This window comes from Lactuca serriola, chromosome 5 (genome assembly GCF_051521515.1).
Source record: "Lactuca serriola cultivar US96UC23 chromosome 5, Lser_US96UC23_V15, whole genome shotgun sequence".
NCBI lineage: Eukaryota > Viridiplantae > Streptophyta > Magnoliopsida > Asterales > Asteraceae > Lactuca > Lactuca serriola.
Genome location: NC_136412.1, coordinates 120574591 through 120583198, shown reverse-complemented (window position 1 = coordinate 120583198; position 8608 = coordinate 120574591).

Sequence of the window (8608 nt, the reverse complement as noted above, 5' to 3'; positions counted from 1 at the left end):
GAAGGTTATTGCTTATGCCTCCCGACAGCTTAAGACACACGAAGTGAACTATACGACACACGATCTCGAGTTAGGAGCAGTGGTATTTGCTCTGAAGATCTGGAGACACTACTTATACGGAACAAAGAGTACTATTTTCACCGATCACAAGAGCCTTCAACACATTTTCGATCAGAAGGAACTCAACATGCGACAACGACGATGGGTTGAGTTACTAAATGACTACGAATGCGAAATTCGTTATCATCCTGGCAAGGCCAACGTGGTAGATGACACCCTCAGTCGAAAGGAATACACTGGCCGGAGGGTCAAATCTCTGACTATGACTATCCATTCCCACTTATCCACACAAATTAAGGAGGCACAAATGGAAGCTTTGCAACCTGAAAATGTGGCGGGTGAATCCCTGCGAGGAATGGAAAAGAATCTAAAAGTCAAGGGTGGCGGAGCCTACTATCTCATGGACCGAATCTGGACCCCGAAACATGGTGGTTTCAGAGACGTAGTCATGACCGAAGCACACAACTCAAGATATTTCGTTCACCCAGGTTCAGATAAAATGTATCTGGATCTTAAGAAACTGTACTGGTGGCCTAACATGAAAGCAGAAATTGCTACCTTCGTAAGTAAATGCCTTACTTGCACTAAGGTTAAGGTCGAGTATCAGAAACCTTCAGGATTACTACAACAACCAGAAATACCAGAATGGAAATGGGAGTGGATTACTATGGACTTCATAACCAAGTTACCCAAGACGACGGGTGGACTCGATACAATATGGGTCATCGTCGACAGATTGACCAAATCCGCACATTTCCTACCCATCAAGGAGACTGACAAAATGGAAAAGCTTACAAGAACTTACTTGAGGGAAGTAGTGCGACTGCATGGTGTTCCGATATCCATTATCTCCGATAGAGATAGTAGAGATTCTGGCAGTCACTACAAAGTTCCCTAGGGACTAGGCTAGACATGAGTACAACCTACCACCCACAAACAGACGGGCAAAGTGAGAGAACGATACAAACTTTAGAAGATATGCTGATAGCCTGTGTGATTGACTTTGGAAGGGCATGGGATATCCATTTACCCCTTGTCGAATTTTCATACAACAATAGTTATCATACAAGCATAAAGACTGCTCCGTTTGAAGCCCTCTATGGTCGAAAGTGCAGATCCCCTCTGTGCTGGACTGAAGTTGGCGATACCCAGTTAGCTAGAGGAAGAGTTCCTGAGAGCACTCTCACCGGTCCGGAAATCATACGAGAAACGACAGAGAAGATCGTTCAGATTCGTGAACGATTGAAAGCCTCTAGAGACCGACAGAAAAGCTACGCTGACTAAAGGAGGAAACCTTTGGAATTCCAGGTAGGAGACCACGTCTTATTAAAGATCTCACCGTGGAAGGGCTTAATACGCTTTGGAAAGCGTGGGAAACTAAATCCAAGATACATAGGGCCTTTCGAGATTCTTGCCAGAATCGGCCCTGTGGCTTACAAGCTTAACCTACCGCGTAAACTTAGTAACATACATCCAATCTTCCACGTCTCAAACTTGAAAAAGTGTCTGTCCGATGAGACTCTTGTTATTCCACTCGATGAGATCGAGATCAACGAGAGCCTCAAATTTGTGGAAGAACCAGTAGAAATCATGGACCGAGAGGTCAAACAAACAAAACAAAGTCGCATACCCATCGTGAAGGTTTGCTGGAACGCCAAGCGGGGAACTGAATTCACATGGGAACGCGAAGATCAGATGAAACAAAAGTACCCTCATCTCTTTCATGTTCACTAGTATCTTTACTACTTTAAATTTCGGGACGAAATTCCCTCTAACGGGGGGATGATGTGACAACCCGATATTTCAATTCCTTGTAATGACCTAAAAAGTCAAGTATTGTAACCACTTTTGAGTTAATAAAATTAACTTTGATAGTAAAATGTCCAAAAAGTTATATTTAAATTCCTTCTATGTTTAAATGTCATTAAACCATGATCGTACGTAAAAAGAACGCCCAAATCCGACTTCGTATATTGAAGTTATGATTTTTCCAATTTCGGCTTAGCAACAGACAACTAAAAACTCGAATCGAAGATCGAGCGACTTTTGGCCGGAATGACCTAAACGAGAATCGAAGGTCTCGACAAAGGTATTTCAGCGGTAAAAAGTCTGGCAAAAACCGACGTCAGATAAAGAAGTTATGAATTTTTAAAGAAATTCCTTAATCACGTCATTTTAATAAATAAATAATAAAAATAATTTCGGAATTTGCCAACGGAATCTAAACAAAAGTTGTAGAGCGTAGTCTCACCTACGCGTGGATATAAAGACCATCGAAAACGGAGTTCGTATTAAGAAGATATGATTTTTTGAAGTTTATTAAATAAATTATATATTTATTTAATTCAAAAATCCGGATTATCCGAAGAGGAGGCAGCGTCCTCATCTGAGGTACGCGTCGCGTAACCCTGTACGCCCTGCGTACCCGAGGGCCTTGGTCTCGTTTCGTCCAGGTCGCCCCTATGCGAGGCTACCGACCCGCCCGTTCGACCCGCCATCCCATCCGACCCGCCCCATCCGATCCGTCCCATCCGAAGCCGAGGCAGTCGAGGACTCGGTCATGCATGACGTACGAGTACACGCTGCGTACTAGCGTACGCCCCGCGCACCGAGGCTTGTCAGACCCCTTATAAATAGCATGCGAAGGCTTCCGAAAAACTTGCTCATTTCTCTCCTTTCTCTCACGATCTTGCCTCGTTTTCTGTGCCCGTTCAAACCCGAAGCTCTGGTCTTTTTGCTCAAGTCCCGAGGGTCGATTTTACTCCGGAGATTCCCGAGAATCCCGAGAAAAATCCATTTCCCGAGACGAAACTCTGCCCGGTTTTCCATCTCGCTATCTTCAAACTTTCAAGTGAGTTCATACCCCTTAATTTACCTTTTAAATGTCCTATAAATTCTTTTATATACTTTCAAGGGGGGGATTACAAGTAAAACACACCAGTATTATCGTTTGTTACATAAAGAACTATTTTATATGCTTTTATATATCCAAATCACATGTGATTTATAAACTTTATAGGGAACTTTCATATATATAAAATATGTTACAATAGCATTCTATCTTTTGAAATATAAATTGTTGTAATGCATGTATAAACTAAACTTTTTCTTAGATTATATGTATATTTGTCTATCTTAGGCTCTACAAAAATCTACGCTTTCATAACAAATGATTCCTTTTCTAGGTATTTCTAAACAAATGAGACACATTTTTAGAAAACTATAATAGGTATAGTTTTACGAACAAATTTCTAACTCCTTCGTACTAGAAACATGAATTTCAAGAAGTCACTTTCGTATACAAGAACAAATGAAACATTTTAACAAGTAGATCTGTTTTTATACCACGGTTTTGTAAGACACTAACTTCACGTACGTTCGAGTACACATTTCAAGTCCTGTATTATATACCAGAATCCCTTGGAGGGGGAGCATGGTGTTTGTGTATAGATCTATACGGGCTTGACAACCCGCGTCCTGACTGTTAGCTACAGTCCACCGTTTGGGGTGACAAACGTCATAACATTCCAACGCCTGAAGAACGTTGTGTATAGGCATTCCGAGTCAATATTATGGTTATAAAACTCACATGGGGTATTAAAAATGCATTGATTTACAAGGTTTTCAAACACATTGGTTATTTTACACTTACATACATTTTAGAAACAAACTTTGGTCTTGAGAGAAGGCTACTTTTATACTAGTAGAAAATATAGGATTTTCTAAACACAAACAAACAAGGATAAAACATTTCATTTCATACAAACATTGTCATTTAAATACTTATGAAACTCACCAGCTTAAATGCTGATCTACTCTTTCAAAATTACTTGTATGTCCCACGGAATCAGTAATTTCAGGTATCATTATGCTTTTGATGAAGGGATGCTGCGGCGCCAGTTTAATTTCATATTTTGACATCATATTGTAATTGGTTTAGAACATGTAACTTTTGACAAATGTAAACTTTCAATTATATATATGATGGTTGTATTGCTTTCTTTACTATGTATTCATTTGTTACGTTACCACATGAAGTCATCCGCCCCCGAACGTTTCAGCCGTTCAGGTTTGGGGGTGTTACATTAGATGAGAAGCAATATAAAAAAATTGGAAGTCAGTGATGTCAAAGTTTCAATTTGACACGAAGGCAGTTAAAACCCCGGGCAAAGGTTGCTTCGTTAATCATCAAGAGAGATGATCAACATCTTGTGTATGTTCCCGTGAATTACAATCGAATACTTGTAGAGAAGTATCGAAGGGCATCTTTTAAAAGGCTTCGTAGGTGGCTTAATGAATTTCGTTACATTTTAACCTAAACATCAGGTGGGTAATTGTAACAGAAATTACTTGTTTGACCAGTGTAGTCAGTGACAAGTATGTGTTGGAAAAATATTAAGTAACTTTGGATTTCGAAAGAAACTCACACGGAAATCATATTCATAAAAAATTGTGTGATGAATCATGTTTGGTAACAAACATCGTGGGTTTCAAATGTTTGATCAAGACCACTCATAAGAAAAGAATATGATTTGGAGTTTCAAATGTAGGTACAGAAACAAAAGTTTCATTAAAATCTGGAACATAGTTCCCCGTCAATTCCTTGAAAATGTAGATATATGGGTTTCACTTTCATCACGGTCTCATGATGTCAGATTATAAACACAGATGTTTGATATGACTATGTCTTGATTGGTTTGATCAGATACCTCTTGGACATATGTCTTCGTGTGTGATTGTTTAAAAAATTTTAGATGAAAAAGATTGGTAGAAGACATGAAATGTACCTCTATTATTTTTGGACCAACAGTAAACTCTTAACTCAAGTGAGAAGAGTCAGGTAGCTCAGGAGACTAATGTGACTACAAGCCCGATTGGGAAGAAATCTTCGTATGAAAATTTTCATTAAGGCTTTCGAACACACACATTGAGTCATTGGAGGCTTTGGTCAACATGTAACAGCATGCTTCTAGGGACAACTTAACTAGTTCCTAGTATCCAAAAATTTACCTGACCCTAGAACTACAAGCATTGTCCAAGTTGAATCATTCATGAATATCTGCAACAAAGTATTAAAAACAAAAAGAGAAACAAAATATTGTTGTTGTTTTTGAATTTTTCGAAAATGAAATACAAAAGAAAAGAGAAAATCTTTTTGGAGGTTTTGATTTTTTGAAAATAAAAGACAAAAAAATAAAAGATAAAATCTTTTTGGTATTTTTGATTTTTCGAAAATAAAAGACAAAACAAAAGATAAAATCTTTTTGGTATTTTTGATTTTTCGAAAATAAAATGACACACAAAATGAACTTGTTGCAAACACACGAAATTTAAACAACCCATGAAAAATGACAAATTTACGAATTCGAAGGGGTCGAAGAGTTGACTATGAACAGTACCCTTTGAATACTGAATAACAATGTGTTTCCTTTTATTCAGCGCCTCTGAATCTTTCATGTTCAACCATCATTCGTCCTTTTCGCATGCAACAGAGTTTCCATCGAGCGTTCCAAGTCTTTCTAAAATTCTTACAAACGACTTTTCATCTAATGATTTTGTGAAAATATCAGCTAATTGACTTGTTGTTTTCACAAAATGCACTTCAATATTTCCATCTTCCACATGATCCTTAATGAAATGATAGCGAAGAGCTATATGTTTAGTCTTTGAATGTTGAACATGATTATGACAAATTCTTATGACACTTTAGGATTCACAATATAATGGAATCTTTTTCATATTAATTGCATAGTCACGCAATTGACTTTGGATCCAAAGTATTTGTGATGTACAAGCAGCCGCAGCGACATATTCTGCTTCAACAGTTAAAATTGATACACACGTTTGCTTTTTCAATTGCCAACTCACCAATTTACCATCAAGGAATTGACATCCTCCACTTATGCTTTTTCTATCAAGATTACAACCACCCAAGTCTGCATCCGAATATGCTTGAATGAAGAGCCCAGTTTTCGAAGGATACCACAATCCTAACGAAATTTATCCTTTGAGATAATGAAAGATATTCTTTACAACAGTGAGATGTGGTTCTCGAGGGTTTGACTGGTACCTAGCACAGTTACACACAGAAAACATGATATCAGGTCTTCTAGCTATTAGATAAAGTAATGATCCAATCATACTCCTATAAAGAGTTAGATCAACTGCAGGTTTATCTAACGAAGGTGTTAGCTTTGTGCCTGTTTCCATAGGAACACAAAGTTTTGTGCTATTCTTCAATCCAAACTTCTCTAGCAAATTCTTCGTATATTTTTCTTGAATGATAAAAATACCTTATCTGCTTTGTCGAATATTCAAACCAAGAAAATTATTGATTTTTCCCATCATGCTCATTTCAAACTTACTCTTCATCGAATTTTCGAATTCACTAGACAAAGCAGGGTCAGTTGAGCCAAAAATTATATCATCAACATAAATTTGAACAAGCATTAGATGATTCCAAACTTTCTTTCGAAATAATGTGGGATCAACTGATCCTTGTTTAAATTTAGATTGCTTTAAAAATGAAGTAAGTGTTGCATACCATGCTGGTGGTGCTTGTTTTAAACCATAAACTACTTTATCTAAGATATAAACATGATCAGGATGTTCTTCGTTAAAAAAACCTGGAGGTTGTTCTACGTAAATAGTTTCTTCAAGCTCTCCATTCAAAAATGCACACTTCACGTCCATTTGATAAACATAAAAGTCTTTGTGAGCTGCATAAGCCAGAAATATACGAACAACCTCGAGTCGTGCGACAGGGGCAAAAGTTTCTTCGTAACCTATCCCTTCTTGTTGTGAATAACCTTTGACAACAAGCCTTGCTTTGTCTCGAACAATGTTTCCATCTTTGTCGGTTTTATTTTTGAAAATTCATTTTAACCCGACAATCGAAACATCATTTGGTTTAGGAATTAATCTCCAAACCTTGTTTCGTTCAAATTAAGATAATTCAGATTGCATTGCAACAACCCAATCTGAGTGTGCCATTGCAACCTTAACTGTCTTTGGTTCGATTTTAGATATAAAAACATTGAACATGCAAAATTCTTGATGAGTATTTAATACCTCATTCTTTGCATGAATTTGAGCTCTCGTTAAAACTCCCTCTTATGGATTCCCAATTATTTGATCCTTTGGATGATCTCTTGTCCATTTCTCCATTGGTGGATAAGCTAGATCAAATTCCAAAGGTGTACCTTCATATATATCATCATTCTCTGAACCTGCAATCGAACAAACATCATTAAAATCATGAAAATTTTCATTATCTCATGTGTACTCCCCCTCAATATGATGCTCCTCCTTAACATCAGCATCCATTCTCTCATTCTCCCCCTCGAAAGAATGCTCCCCCTCAACAAGAGTGTACGAATCTACATGCTCCCCCTCCATCGGATTGGTATGCATACTTTCGCCTATATTTTGAGGATTTGATGTTGAATCATCAGTGATCTTCGTTAATTCAGAAATATGATTATCATTGGCATTAATTTCAGCATCTACAACATGATATGTGTTTCCAAAAATCAAATCATAGTCAATATCCAACGATTGTAAAGGTTCAGATTCATCTTGTATTTCTTTTAGAATAGGATGGTTTTCAAAATGCATTTCAGTTTGTTTAATATAATAATCATCAAATGTAAGATTAAATGTTTCTTCCACTTTTTGTGTGCCTTTGTTCAATACACGATATGCTACTAAATTATGCGAATATCCCAGAAAAATCCCTTCATCAGCTATTGCTTGAAACTTCGAAAGATTATCCTTGAGGTTCATAATAAAGCACCTGCATCCGAAAACATGGAAAAATTTCACATTAGGTTTTTGATTATTAATAATTTCGTATGGAGTGATATTAAATCGACGATGGATGAAAGATCTATTTTGAGTAAAACATGTAGTAGAGACGGCTTCAGCCCAAAGATACTGTGGAAGTTTCGCATATGCAAGCATAGTTCTTGCAGCTTCGCATAGAGATCTATTTCTTCGTACAACAACACCATTTTGTTGTGGTGTATATGGAGACGAAAAATTATGCGAAATTCCTTTGTGCACCAAAAAGGAATCAAGAACCTTCTTCTTAAATTCAGTTCCATGATCACTCTTGATTTTTCGAATGGTCTTCTTCAGAGTTGTTTCCATCTTTTTGATAAAGTCAATCATGATTTGTGCAATGTCGGATTTAAACCTGAGAACGTGAACCTTGACCTTGTTTATGTAGCTTGCCTACTTCACAAGCTGCACATAAAGAATCGTTATCAAATTTAAGTATAGGTAAACCCCTTACCAAATCTTGAACAACAAGTTTGTTGATGTTTCGAATGTTGAGATGTGAAAGTCTTCGATGCCAAAGCTAGCTAATGTCTGATGAAGCTTTCGAAATAAGACAGATAGCAGGTTTGCCTACAATTGGATTGATATCCAATGTAAACATGTCACCTTTCCTTTTTGATTTGAGAAAAACTTCGTTTGTGTTGACATTCAAAATAATGCTTCCCTCTTCATTGAAAAGTACTTGATTGTCAGTGCCTGTAACGCC